This window comes from Rhinopithecus roxellana, chromosome 7 (assembly GCF_007565055.1).
Source record: "Rhinopithecus roxellana isolate Shanxi Qingling chromosome 7, ASM756505v1, whole genome shotgun sequence".
Classification (NCBI taxonomy): domain Eukaryota; kingdom Metazoa; phylum Chordata; class Mammalia; order Primates; family Cercopithecidae; genus Rhinopithecus; species Rhinopithecus roxellana.
The window spans coordinates 55,861,087-55,874,433 of NC_044555.1; the positions used below are offsets into that span (position 1 = coordinate 55,861,087).

The following is a 13,347-nucleotide window of genomic DNA, read 5'->3' on the forward strand; positions in this document are numbered from 1 at the left end:
TGTGTTAATAGCCACTCGATGATATTACCAGTTTAGGCTTTGAGGTCTACTGTTCAGGGAATCTCTGGTTAGCTCTTTAGTTGTACGTTCTCCCAAGGTCCATTCCAAGTCTATCATTTTAATTATGCCATCATATTTGTCATCTCTTCTCAATTTCTTATTTAGGATCATTGCTTTGGATGCTTTTTCATCTCTCATTACAAGTGATTTGGCCTTTACTCAATCAACTTCAGTCATCTGTTCTTTCATTTTACTATTTCTACTTCACTTTTCCCCCTTGTGTTTACAACTTCTTCTGTCTACTAACAACTTTTTCAGTAGGTATAGCTATTCTGTTCTCCAAAGGCTCATACTTTGCTCCTCTTGGAGATGTAGCTTCAAGCTCTTTCAAACAAAACCAAACCTCCACCTTATGTCCCATCAGTTTCTGGCATCTTAATAAGGAAGCCTGGTTTTCCATGATTTAACTCCACTTCTCAAAATGTTTTTAATACCTTTCTGCTCTAATGAATTTGTTTAGCCACAATATTCCTCTGCCAAATTTCCTAGCTTTTGAAAGATTCATTTCAGCTGTTATCATTCCTTGGCCAGAAAAATTACTTCTCACTTGACAAATCATAACCTCCCTTTTTATATATAAACTCAATTAACCCGTCTCAACAATTTCCCTTTTGAAAGTACACTCTAGAATGTTAATATGTGTTTAACAAATCTGTAACTGTCCTCCAAGTTCATGTTTTCACATTCTAAATATTTCTTCCTATGTCAATCTCTAATTATTTCTAGACCTTTTCATGGAATCTTAAACAACAAAACTAGAAGGAAACTTAATAGGTCACCTGAGTTCATCTCCGACCTGAAACATTTATTCACACATTCATCAAACATTTATTAAGTACCAGTGTGTTAGGTCCTGGTATCCAAAGATAAATAAAACAAAACTCTTAGCTCTGAAAAAAACTCAATCTAGTGGGAGACAGATATAAACAAATAAATTACAATACAACATGGGAAGTGCTATAGCAGAATGATGAACACAGAGCACTAAGAACCCAGAAAAGAGGAGTGACCAAAAATGCTTTGTAACTCACAAAACAGTTTCACAATCCATTAGTTCATTTACTTCTCTAAACGCCTCTGTGACATAGGCATTACAGGCAAGGAAATGGACAATCAGAAATGTTATAGGACATTCCCAAAGTCACTTACCTAATATTGAGTGCTGAAATTCAAACTTTCTTCTTTCTATTTTAAAGTTTCAGTGCATACTCATCAAACTCTGCTGCCTCTTCCCTTCCCTACCTACCACTTTGGGGGTTACATGGAGGAAAAGTACATTGTTTAATAAACTTTACTGTCTCCACATTCTTTTAGGGAATATATATGTTCATTAATCGCTTCTCCATCTATAAGTTGATGCAAAAGTAATTGCGATTTTGTAGTTGAAAGGAATTGCAAAAACCACAATTACTTTTGCACCAACCTAATAAATCCAGATCCATTTGTATGCTGTGAGGCACTGAAATTCTCTTTCAGTCTACCACATTTTGAGAAATAAGAATCCCAGTATCTTCTGACTCTCCTATTCACCTGAGAAAGTCCATAAACCACTTAAGGGAAGTGTATCATGCTTTGTTTATTGCTTTAAAATGGCATTCAGATCTACTAACAGAACTAGGAAACTCAATCTGTTTTGCATTTTTAAATTATTCACGTTATTCAGTGATACAGTAAACATTTACTGAGCACTTACTCCATTATAAGGCACTGAGTTACACACTGTGAAAAATACTGAGATGAAGAAGACATAGTATTCACCCTCGTGAGTTTTAAAATATAGAATGAGAGATAAGACATATTACAAATAACTACAATCTAAGGAAGACTGTGATAAGTGTTGTAATAGTGATAACAGATACTGTACAAGTTAAGAGCATGGAAGTGGTGGTATTTGAGAATGAAAAAAAAAATTGTCATAGGGAAATTGGAAAGAAGAAATTACAAATAGGCCAGGCACCATGGCTCACGCCTGTAATCCCAGCACTTTGGGAGGCCGAGGCAGGTGGATCACTTGAGGTCAGGAGTTTGAGACCAGCCTGGCCAACATGGTGAAACCTCATCTCTACTAAAAATACAAAAATCAGCAGGGCATGGTGGCAAACGCCTGTAATCCCAGCTACTCAGAATACTGAGGCATGAGAATCGCTTGAACCCAGGAGCTGGAGGTTGCAGTGAACTGAGATCACGCCAGCGCACTCCAGCCTGGGCAATAGAGTGAGACTCTGTCAAAAAGAAAAGAAAACAAAACAAACAAACAAAAAAACAACGAAATTACAAATAGATGGAACATCATGAGCAAAGCACAATGGTAAAATAAAATAGTAACTAATAACCACAGCTACCATTTATGGAGTACTTATTCTGTGTTAGGCACTGTTCTAAATGCTTTACATACATTATCCCACTTAATCCTTGAAGCAACCATACAAGGTAAATAATATCATTATATCCATACTGCAGATGAGGACATCTAAGTTTAGAGAAGTTAAAGAACTTGCCCAAAGTTCCATGATTAGCAAATATTATTTGTTTGAAACTCCTTTGCTGTATATCTAATTTAAAAGACAACTGCATAATGCAATAATTATACATCCATATTGATGGACATGTGAAGTATAAAGGTATCATTTGTATGACAATAACAGCACAAAGGAGGGGGAGGGAAAGGAGCTATAGAGGAGCAAAGCTTTTAATATTGAAATCAAGTTGGTATTAATATGAGCTACATTGTTATAAATTAAGATATTAGCAATCCATGAAACAACCACTAAGAAAATAACTAAAAAGAAAAACAGTAAAAGAAATGACAAGGGAATAAAAATGGTACGCTAGAAAATACCTACTTAACACACAAAAAAAGGCAGTAGTGAAGGAATAAAGGAACAGAAAAGACATAAAATATATAGAAAAAATAACAAAATGACAGATGTAAATTCTACTTTATCGATAACTACATTAAATGTAAATTGATGACATAACTACATTAAATGTAAATTGATGAAAATTAAAAAGAGATTGGAAAAAGTGTTCAAAAAATTATCCAAATATATGATGTCTACAAGAGGTATAATTTTGATTCAAAGGCACAAATTAAGTTGAAAGTAAAAGTATAAAATGTATGTGTGTGTGTGTGTGTGTGTGTGTGTGTAGCAAACAGTAACCAAAAGAGAGCTGGAGTAACTACACTTCTATCAGGTAAAATAGACTTAAAGACAAAAAGTGTTATGAGAGATAAAGGACATTCTGTGACAATGTAAAAGTCAATACATCAAGAATAAATAGCAGCCGGGTGCGGTGGCTCACGCCTGTAATCCCAGCACTTTGGGAGGCCAAGGCAGGTGGATCACAAGGTCAGGAGATCGAGACCATCCTGGCTAACATGGTGAAACCCTGTCTCTACTAAAAATACAAAAAAAATGAGCCAGGTGTGGTGGCAGGTGCCTGTAGTCCCAGCTACTTGGGAGGCTGAGGCAGGAGAATGGCGGGAACCCGGGAGGCAGAGCTTGCAGTGAGCCAAGATCACGCCACTGCACTCCAGCCTGGGCGACTGAGCAAGACTCCGTCTCAGAAAAAAAAAAAAAAAAAAATAGCAATTATAAACATATATGTACCTAACCACAGAGCCCCCAAATTATATGAAGCAAAACCTGACAGAATTGAAGGAAGAAATAGACAACTCAACAATAATAGTTGGCAACTTCAGTACCCCACTTTCAATAATGGATACAACAACTAGACAGAAGATCAACAAGAGAATGAAAGACTTGAACAGCACTACGAACCTACTAGATCTAACAGACATCTACAGAACACTCCACCAAACAAGAGCAGAATATACATTCTGCTCAAGTATATATGGAACATTCTCCAGGGTAGACCACATGTTGGGCCACAAAAAAGTCCCAATAAATTGAAAAGAATTGAAATCATACAAAGTATAATGTCATTGAAATAAATTAAACAAGGCCAAACAAATGGAAAGATATCCTGTGTGCATGAACTAGAAGACTTAATATTGCTAAGATGGCAATATTCCCCAAATTAATCCACAGATTCCATGCAATATCTATCAAAATCACAGCTGGCTTTTTTGTTTTATTCTGTTTGGATTTTATTTTTTGAGATGGGGTCTTGCTGTTTTGCCCAGGCTTGCTTGAACTTCCTGGGCTCAAGGGATTCTCCTGCCTCAGCCTTCTATGTAGTTGGGACTATAGGCACGTACCACTGCACCCAGCTTACAGTTGACTTTCTGAAGAAATTGAAAAGTTCTTCCTAAAATATATATGAAAATGCAAACATCTAGCCAAAACAATCTTGAAAAAGAAGAATGTTGGAGAACTCACACTTCCTAATTTGAAAATGTAATACAAAGCCACAGTAATCAAGATGCTGTGGTACTGGCATAAGGATTAACATATAAGGATAGACCAATAACATAGGATTGAGAGTCCAGAAAGAAACCCATAGATTTATGATCATTTGATTTTCACCAAGGAACTCCAGACAATTAAATAGGGGAAGAATAGTCTTTTTAACGAAAGGTGGCAAGACAAACTGGATATCCACATGCAAAGAATGAAATTAGACTCCTATCTTGTGCCATATACAAAAGTTAACTTGAAATGGATCAAAGACTTAAATTTAAGACATAAAAATATAAAACTGTAAGACATAGAAATAAATATTAGTGACCTTAGATTAGGCAATGGTTTCTTAAATGTGACACGAAAACCACAAGCAAACAAAGACAGACTTTATCAAAACTTAAATTTTGTGCTTCAAAGAACTCAATCAAGAAACTGAAGCCAGGCACGGTGGCTCACACCTGTAATCCCAGCATTTTGGGAAGCCAACGAGGGTGGATCACAAGGTCAGGAGATCGAGACTATCCGGGCTAACACGGTGAAACCCTGTCTCTACTAAAAATACAAAAGAAAAAAAAAATTAGCCAGGCGTGGTGGCAGGCGCCTGTAGTCCCAGCTACTCGCGAGGCTAAGGCAGGAGAATGGCGTGAACCCCAGAGGTGGAGCTTGCAGTTGGTGGAGATGGCGCCACTGCAGTCCAGCCTGGGCAAGATTGCGAGACTCAGTCTCAAAAAAAATTAAAAAAGAAAGAAAGAAAGAAACTGAGAAGACAGTCCATGGGATGGAAAAAAACATTTGCAAGTCACATAACTGATAAGGATTTAGAATCCAGAATATATTTTAAAAACTCTTAAAACTCAACAATAAAAAGAAAAATAATTCAATGCTAAAATGGGCATTTTAATAGACATACTTCCAAAGAAGATATGCAAATGGTCAATAAGCACATGAAAAGATGCTCAATATCATTAGTCATCAGGGAAATGCAAATTAAAACTATAAAATAGGCGGTGCACCCTGGCATAGGGAGCAATCTCTGAGCGAGAAGGCAAGATGCACGTGGGATTCTTCTGCCGATCAAGTGGAGAACAGGATAATCAGTTCTGCAACAAACAGAAGAAGCTACTGAAGCAGCTGAAATTTGCAGAATGCCTAGAAAAAAAGGGGGACACGAGCAAAGTAAATTTGGAAGTTATAAAGCCTTGGATAACAAAAAGAGTAATGGAAATCCTTGGGATGAAGATGATGTGATTGAATTTATATTCAACCAGTTGTAAGTGAAGAACCCAGACTCCAAAATGATGCAAATCAACCTGACTGGATTTTCGAATGGAAAAAATGCTCGAGAATTTGTGGGAGAACTGTGGCCCCTGCTGCTAAGTGCACAAGGAAACATCATGGGAATTCCTTCTGCTTTCCTAGAACTGAAGAAAGAAGAAATAAAACAAAGACAGATTGAACAAGAAAAATTGGCATCTATGAAAAAGCAAGACAAAGACAAAGATAAAAGGCATAGGGAAGAAAAAGAAAGCAGCAGAGAAAAAAGGGAGAGGTCTGGTAGCCCAGGAAGATGTAAATCTCCTTCCCCTAGAAGACAATCTTCCCCTGTTAGAAGAGACAAAGCGCAGTCATTATCGATCTCCCGGTCACAGAACCAAGAGCCAGAGTCCTTTTGCTCCAGAAAAGAAGGAAAAAACTCCAGAGCTCCCAGAACCTTCAGTGAAGGTAAAAGAACCTTCAATAGAACAGGCCACTTCTACTAGTGACATTCTGAAAGTTCCCAAACCTGAACCTGTACCAGAGCCTAAAGAACCTTCTCCGGAAAAAAAAAAAAAAAATCTAAAAAAGAAACGCAGAAGGAAAAGACCTGACCATGATCTCGGACACGCTCCAAATCAAGATCCCAGATGCGGTCCCACTCTCTTTCTCATACTCCACCTAGACAGCGCCATAGATCCTGATCAAGATCGTATTCACCTAGAAGGCGGCCAAGCCCAAGAAGGCAGCCATCTCCTCGAAGAAGAACTCCACCAAGAAGAATGCCTCCTCCACCAAGGCATAGAAGGAGTAGATCTCCAGTAAGATGAAGAAGACGTTCGTCAGCATCCTTGTCTGGGAGTAGCTCATCATCCTCTTCATCTCGTTCCCGGTCACCACCAAAGAAGCCTCCCAAGAGGACATCCAGCCCCCTCGAAAAACTTGTAGGTTATCTCCTTCAGCAAGTCCTCCAAGGCGAAGGCACAGGCCATCTCCTCCTGCAACTCCACCACCCAAAACTCGGCATTCCCCAACACCCCAGCAGTCAAACCGTACAAGAAAAAGTCGTGTTTCCGTATCTCCAGGGAGAACTTCAGGTAGTGACAAAACATAAAGGTACTGAGAAGAGGGAATCCGCTTCACCAGCGCCGAAGCCTAGAAAGGTAGGGTTATCTGAATCGGAAGAAGATAAAGGTGGTAAAATGGCTGCAGCAGATTCTGTGCAGCAGAGATGCCCATACAGACGACAAAACCAGCAGTCTTCATCTGACTCTGGCTCCTCCTCCTCCAAAGAAGATGAATGACCCAAGAGATCCCATGTGAAGAATGGTGAGGTTGGCAGGCGGCGGAGACATTCCCCTTCCCGGAGTGCCTCTCCATTACCACGAAAGTGCCAAAAAGAGACTTCCCCTCGTGGTAGATGGAGAAGAACTCCATCCCCACCACCCACCAGAAGGCGACGGTCTCCTTCTCCCGCCCCTCTTCCTCGACAGCACAGTTCTCCAACACCACCACCAAGAAAAAGAACTCCTTCTCCTCCCCCACATCAGCGCTCGCCTTCTCCTAGAAGATACTCTCCTCCAACAGAGAGGAGATACTCTCCTTCTCCAACTCCAAAGAGAAGAACAGCTTCTCCTCCTCCCCTTCCTGAACAAAGAGCATCACCATCTCCACCACCAAAGCATTGGGTCTCCCATTCTCCACCTCCCAAACAAAGAAGCTCCTCAGTCACCAAGAGATGTTCACCTTCATTATCATCCAAGCACAGGAAAGGGTCTTCCCCAAGCCGTTCTACCCACCAGGCCCGATCACCACAATCTAACAAATGGCATTCGCCCTCACCACAGCCTTGAGCTCCTCAGACCTCCTCAGGTCTTCCACCCATTCGAAGAGGAGGGTCGTCATCACCCCAAAGAAGGCAGTCCCTGTCTCCAAATACTAGGCCCTTTAGGAGAGTCTCCAGGACTCCGGAACCTAAAAAGATAAAAAAGGCTGCTTCACCAAGCCCACAGTCTATAAGGAGGGTCTCATCCTCCTGATCTGTCTCCGGGTCTCCTGAGCCAGCAGCTTAAAAGCCCCCAGCACCTCCATCCCCTGTCTGGTCTCAGTCACCATCTACAAACTGGACACCAGCTGTACCGGTCAAGAAGGCCAAAAGCCCAACACCAAGAGCATCACCACCAAGAAATTCCGGTCAAGAAGGAGGTGGGAAGAAAAAGAAAAAGGACAAGAAACACAAAAAGGATAAGAAGCACAAGCACAAAAAACACAAGAAGGAAAAGGCTGTGGCTGCAACTGCTGCAGCTGCTGTGACCCCTGCAGTCATTGCAGCTGCCACAACCACATTAGCACAGGAAGAACCAGTGGCAGTGCCAGAGCCGAAGGAGACTGAAAGTGAAGCTGAGGATAACCTTGATGACTTAGAAAAGCACCTGCGTTGGCCAGGCGCGGTGGCTCACGCCTGTAATCCCAGCACTTTGGGAGGCCGAGGGGGGCGGATCACAAGGTCAGAAGATCGACACCATCCTGGCTAACATGGTGAAACCCTGTTTCTACTAAAAATACAAATAAAATTAGCCAAGCGTGGCGGTGGGCGCCTGTAGTCCCAGCTACTCAGGAGGCTGAGGCAGGAGAATGGTGTGAACCCGAGAGGTGGAGGTTGCAGTAAGCTGAGATCGCGCCACTGGCCTCCAGCCTGGGCGACAGAGTGAGACTCCATCTCGGAAAAATAAAAAGAAAAAAGAAAAGCACCTGCGTGAAAAGGCCCTGAGATCAATGAGGAAGGTCCAAGTGTCCCCACAGTCTTAGGCGGAAATGTTTGTTATGATGTAAATTTTATTTGGTTTGTATGCAGTTCAATTTCAAAATTGCTAAAATGTGTTTGAGCTTTAGACTATAACATTTGTTGTAATAATTGCTAGGTTGAAGTTCACCATGTAAAACAAGGGGCATGGATTTACATTGCAAAAGTTGTCCACACTGTATTAGTGACATTCTTTCACTGACAGCTGACATAATTCATTTAGAGTGAAGTATTTTAAGCCCAAAAAAATCCCCTTTTTAAAAAGGGGGGTTTAAATACTATTAGCATTTTCATGGTTCCTTTAAATGCCCTGGCTATTCCCAGAGCATTTTTTGTTTGTTTGTTTGGTTGGTTGGTTGGTTTGTGGTTTTTTTTTTTGTTTTTCTTTTTCTTTACATTTTTTTCGTTTGAGTCTTAGCACCCATTTAACTTATGCTTCTGACCTTGTATGTTCTGTAAGCTTGCCCAGAAATAAGACCACTGTTTTGAACTACCACAAAAGTATAAATGAATATCTTAATGCCATAGTCTTTCCTGTTGCCTGTGGAGTCTCTGCTGAAATGAATCAGGAATCAAGCTCTAGGATGAGACAGAAAATGAAAGCATGCTGTTTGCCAGGACACTGTGGATTTATATTGATGTGTAACAAGTTGATTTGGAACACTGGACCCTCATTCTGTTCTTCTGGTTTTGTGTTTTTGTTTTGCTTTTTCTTTTGTAAAGGCAACGAGCTAGTCCCAGGAAGGATCCTTCAGTTACACACAATTTTGTTTAATGAAATGTCATGGCTCTGTTCATATTTTTCTCTTGTTCTTCCAATCAGTATATAAAACTTTCCGAGCTCTTGTATTTGGAAGGCTGGAAGGGCCTAGACTTTGGAACAGTGTCTTGGTTTCACTGTTTTTGTTTTGATTTTTTTTTCAGTTTTTTTTTTTTTTAATTAAAGCTATGTAAAGCTTGTGGATTAAACAGAATAAATTTCTAAATTTAAAAAAAACTAAAATAACACTTCATACCCACTAGGTGGCTATAATAAAAAAAAAGAAAGAAAGAAAAGAAAGGATAGTAACAAGTGTTGGTGAGGGTACGGAGAAACTGGAATCCTAAAACATTACTGATAGGGATGTAAATGGTGCAGCCAGGTTTGAAAACAGTCTGACAGTTTCTCAAAATAATAAACATAAAGTTACCATATGACCCAGTGATTTCACTTGTAGGTATACATGCAGTAGAATTGAAAGCATATGTTCACTCAAAACATTGTACAAATATGTTTATAGGCTAGGCACGGTGGCTCACTCCTGTAGTCCCAGCACTTTGGGAGGACAAGGCAGGCAGATCACGAGGTCAGGAGTTCAAGATCAGCCTGGCCAACATAGTGAAACCCTGTCTCTACTAAAAATACAAAAATTAGCCAGACATGCTGGCATGTGCCTATAGTCCCAGCTATTCAGGAGACTGAGGCAGGAGAATCACTTGAACCCAGGAAGCAGAGGTTGTGGTGAGCCGAGATTGCACCACTGCACTCCAGCCTAGGCAACAGAGCAAGACTCCGTCTCAAAAAAAAAAAAATGTTTATAGCAGTGTAATTCAAAATATCCAAAAGGTAAAAATAGCCCAGATGTCCATCAAACGAAAGGTGGTACATCCATACAAAGGAATATTATTCAATCATCAAAAGGAATGAAATACTGATACATGATACAATATGAATGAACTTTGAAAACATTATCCTAAGTGAAAGAAGTCAGACACAAAATGTCACATGCTTCGTGATTCATTTATATTAAGTGCCCAGAATAGGCAAGTCCATAGAGATAGAAAATAGATTAGTAAATTCACAGCCAAGGGGATGGGAGAACGGGGAGTGTCTGCTAATAAGAACAGGACTTTTTTTATTTTTATTTCAAGTTCCAGGGTACATGTGCAGGTTTGTTACATGGTAAACATGTGCCATGGTGGTTTGATGCACCTATCAACCCATCACCTAGGTATTAAACCCAGCATGCATTAGCTTTTTTTCCTAATGCTCTCTGTCCCCACAACCCACCCCCCAAAAGGCCCCAGTGTGTGTTATACCTTTCCCTGTGTCCATGTGTTCTCATGAAGAGGGTTTCTTTTGAGGGTCATGAAATGTTCTGGAATTAGGATAGTGGTGACAGTTTTATAACTTTGTGACTATACTAAAAACCACTGAATTGTAGGCTTTACAAGGGTGAATTTTATGATATGTGAATTGTACATAAACATTTTAGAAGAAAGAATAAAGGGTAATGGTGAAACTAAGAATGAATACGGTTTTTAGCCTATGTGACCAAAACAGTGGTGATAATATAAACAAAAATAAGAATTTCATGTGGGACAATTTGTTTGATAAAGAGAAATAAATAAATTCAGTTCTAAAGACATAGTACTTGAAACTGATCGTGAAAATGGATGCCATCACTCAAGGAGAGAGCCTGCAAAAATCAAGAAAAAGAGGAAGAGGAGAGAAGAAGAATGGGGAGGAAGAGAAGGAGAAAGAGAGGGAGAGAGAGGAAAGAGAAGAACCAAGAGGCGAGGATATAACTAGGAAGAAAGTCCACATTTGATAGTCAGGAGGATGACAGAAGGGAGTTAAGAGAAGGGAAAAAGAGGTGGAAGAACTAGAAGAGTACAATGACAAGAACAGTGAAAGGGAAGAACTTTTCATAAAGATGAGTGTAGCTGACCAGGCACGGTGGCTCACGCCTGTAATCCCAGCACTTTGGGAGGCCGAGGCAGGCAGATCACCTGAGGTCAGAATTCAAGATCAGCCTGACAAACATGGTGAAACCTCATCTCTACTAAAAATACAAAATTAGCCAGGCGTGGTGACGCATGGCTGTAATCCCAGCTACTCGGGAGACTGAGGCAGGAGAATCTCTTGAACCTGAGAGGCGGAGGTTGCAGTGAACCGAGATCCCACCATTGCACTCCAGCCTGGGCAACAAGAGCAAAACTCCGTGTCAAAAGAAAAAAAAAAAAAAAAATGAGTGTAGCTAATAGTCTGTCAAATGTTACAGACTGATCAAGGAGACTAAGAACAAATGCAATGAATTTGACAAGAAGAAAGGTCATCTGTCAACTTTCAGGAATGCTTTTCAAAAGAGATCCAAACTGCCAGTATTAAGAAGAATGGGTCATAAATATAAAGAGAGATGATTGAGAAAGGAAGAGAAATGGGACAGGAACATGAAAGGATGTAGAAGGACAATAGCAAATAAACTGAAGTGCACAAAACCTGACACAAAAAGACATTTGTACAAGCATGATCTATAATTAACATAAAATACAAACAACCTAAATTATCTAACAATGTGTAAAAAATAAATGATTGCACAAATACAGAAGCATTGTCTGGTATCATGATTAAGAGAACAGACTCTCAAGCCAGACTGCTTAAATTTGAATTCTTATTTATTTATTTATTTATTTATTTATTTATTTATTTATTTAAGACAAGGTCTCGCTCTTTCGCCCAGGCTGGAGTGCAGTGGCACAGTCTCAGCTCACTGCAACCTCCCCCTCCTGTGCTCAAGTGACTGTCTTGCCTCAGCCTCTCGAGTAGCTGGGACTGTAGGCGCATGCCACCACACTTGGCTAATTTTTTGTATTTTTTGTAAAGACAGGGTTTTGCCATGTTTCCCAGGTTGGTTTCAAACTTCTGGGCTCAATCCCTAATCCACCCACCTCGGTCTACCAGACTGCTGGGATTACAGGTGTCAGCCACCACGCCTGGCCGAATTTGAATTCTGACTCTACCACTTACTAGCTGAGTGACCATGGGCACTACTCTGTGCCTTATTTCCTCATTGCAAAATGGGATAATAACAATAATATCTACCTCATAGTGTTGATGGGAAGATTAAATGAGTTAGTATTTGCAAAGCATTTAGAACAATATCTGACATATAGTTAAGTACTATATAAGGGTGAATTATTATTATCAATACAATAGAATACCTGTGGTTGTTAAAAATGATATCAGAGAATTTCCAATGATTACCCAAAATATTGAGACTTAACATTTAACAACACATTGTTAAGTGAATACAGCTGGAAAAAACTGTATACATTATGTGATCATAATTTACGCGCACAGAAAAAGACTAGAAACATAACAGGTCAACACGAGTTCACTCAAAAAGATGGGACTGTAGGGGATTATTATTTTAATCTTTATGCTTTTCTGTATCTCTAAATGTTCTATCACAATAATTTATTATAGGTGGAAAAAATAAACATGAAAATAGAGAATTCTAGGCTAAAATGGCTGACTGAATATATATATATCTTTAATCTTCTGAAACCACAGGAAAATTATAAAAAAGTATTTTTAAAAAAAATCTTCACAGACAGGGAGAACAGGAGAGCAGATAGCAGAAAAAAATAAAAGGAACCCAGAAACTATTGCAGGCAGTGGAGAAAGCTGAGAGGCAACCCAATTTACACTACAGAATCCACAAAAAGCTCAGAAACCAGCAGCAACAGGTAATCTGTGAGTAAAGTGTGGTGGGGTGACTAATGGAAGAGAATTTTGTGAAAGCTTTTTGAGAAGCAGATACATCTATCATCTCCCTCACTCTAACTATAGCATATATCTGGAGGTTTATTCTCCAGGTTGGAGAACATCAGACATGATTAAGGGCTTGGGTACTATATGCAGCTACATGGCACATGTCAAGACACCTGGCTCCTTTCCCCTAGACACCTCCCAGAATGCTGGCAGCCAGACATTAACCCTTCAGCCAGGAGATTAGAATTTCCAGGTTTTCTTTGAGAAAAGTTACTATCCCAAGGCTTAAACCGTAAAGATATTGACAGAAGAGGGTCCACTAAAAA

General features: G+C 39.8%; 2 pseudogenes; one reads left to right on the forward strand and one right to left on the reverse strand.

The window, feature by feature from the left end:
- Positions 1 to 13,347, reverse strand: part of LOC104682813 — a 60,359-nt pseudogene that overhangs the window by 13,567 nt on the left and 33,445 nt on the right.
- On the forward strand, positions 5,478 to 8,489 carry LOC104682792 (annotated as a pseudogene).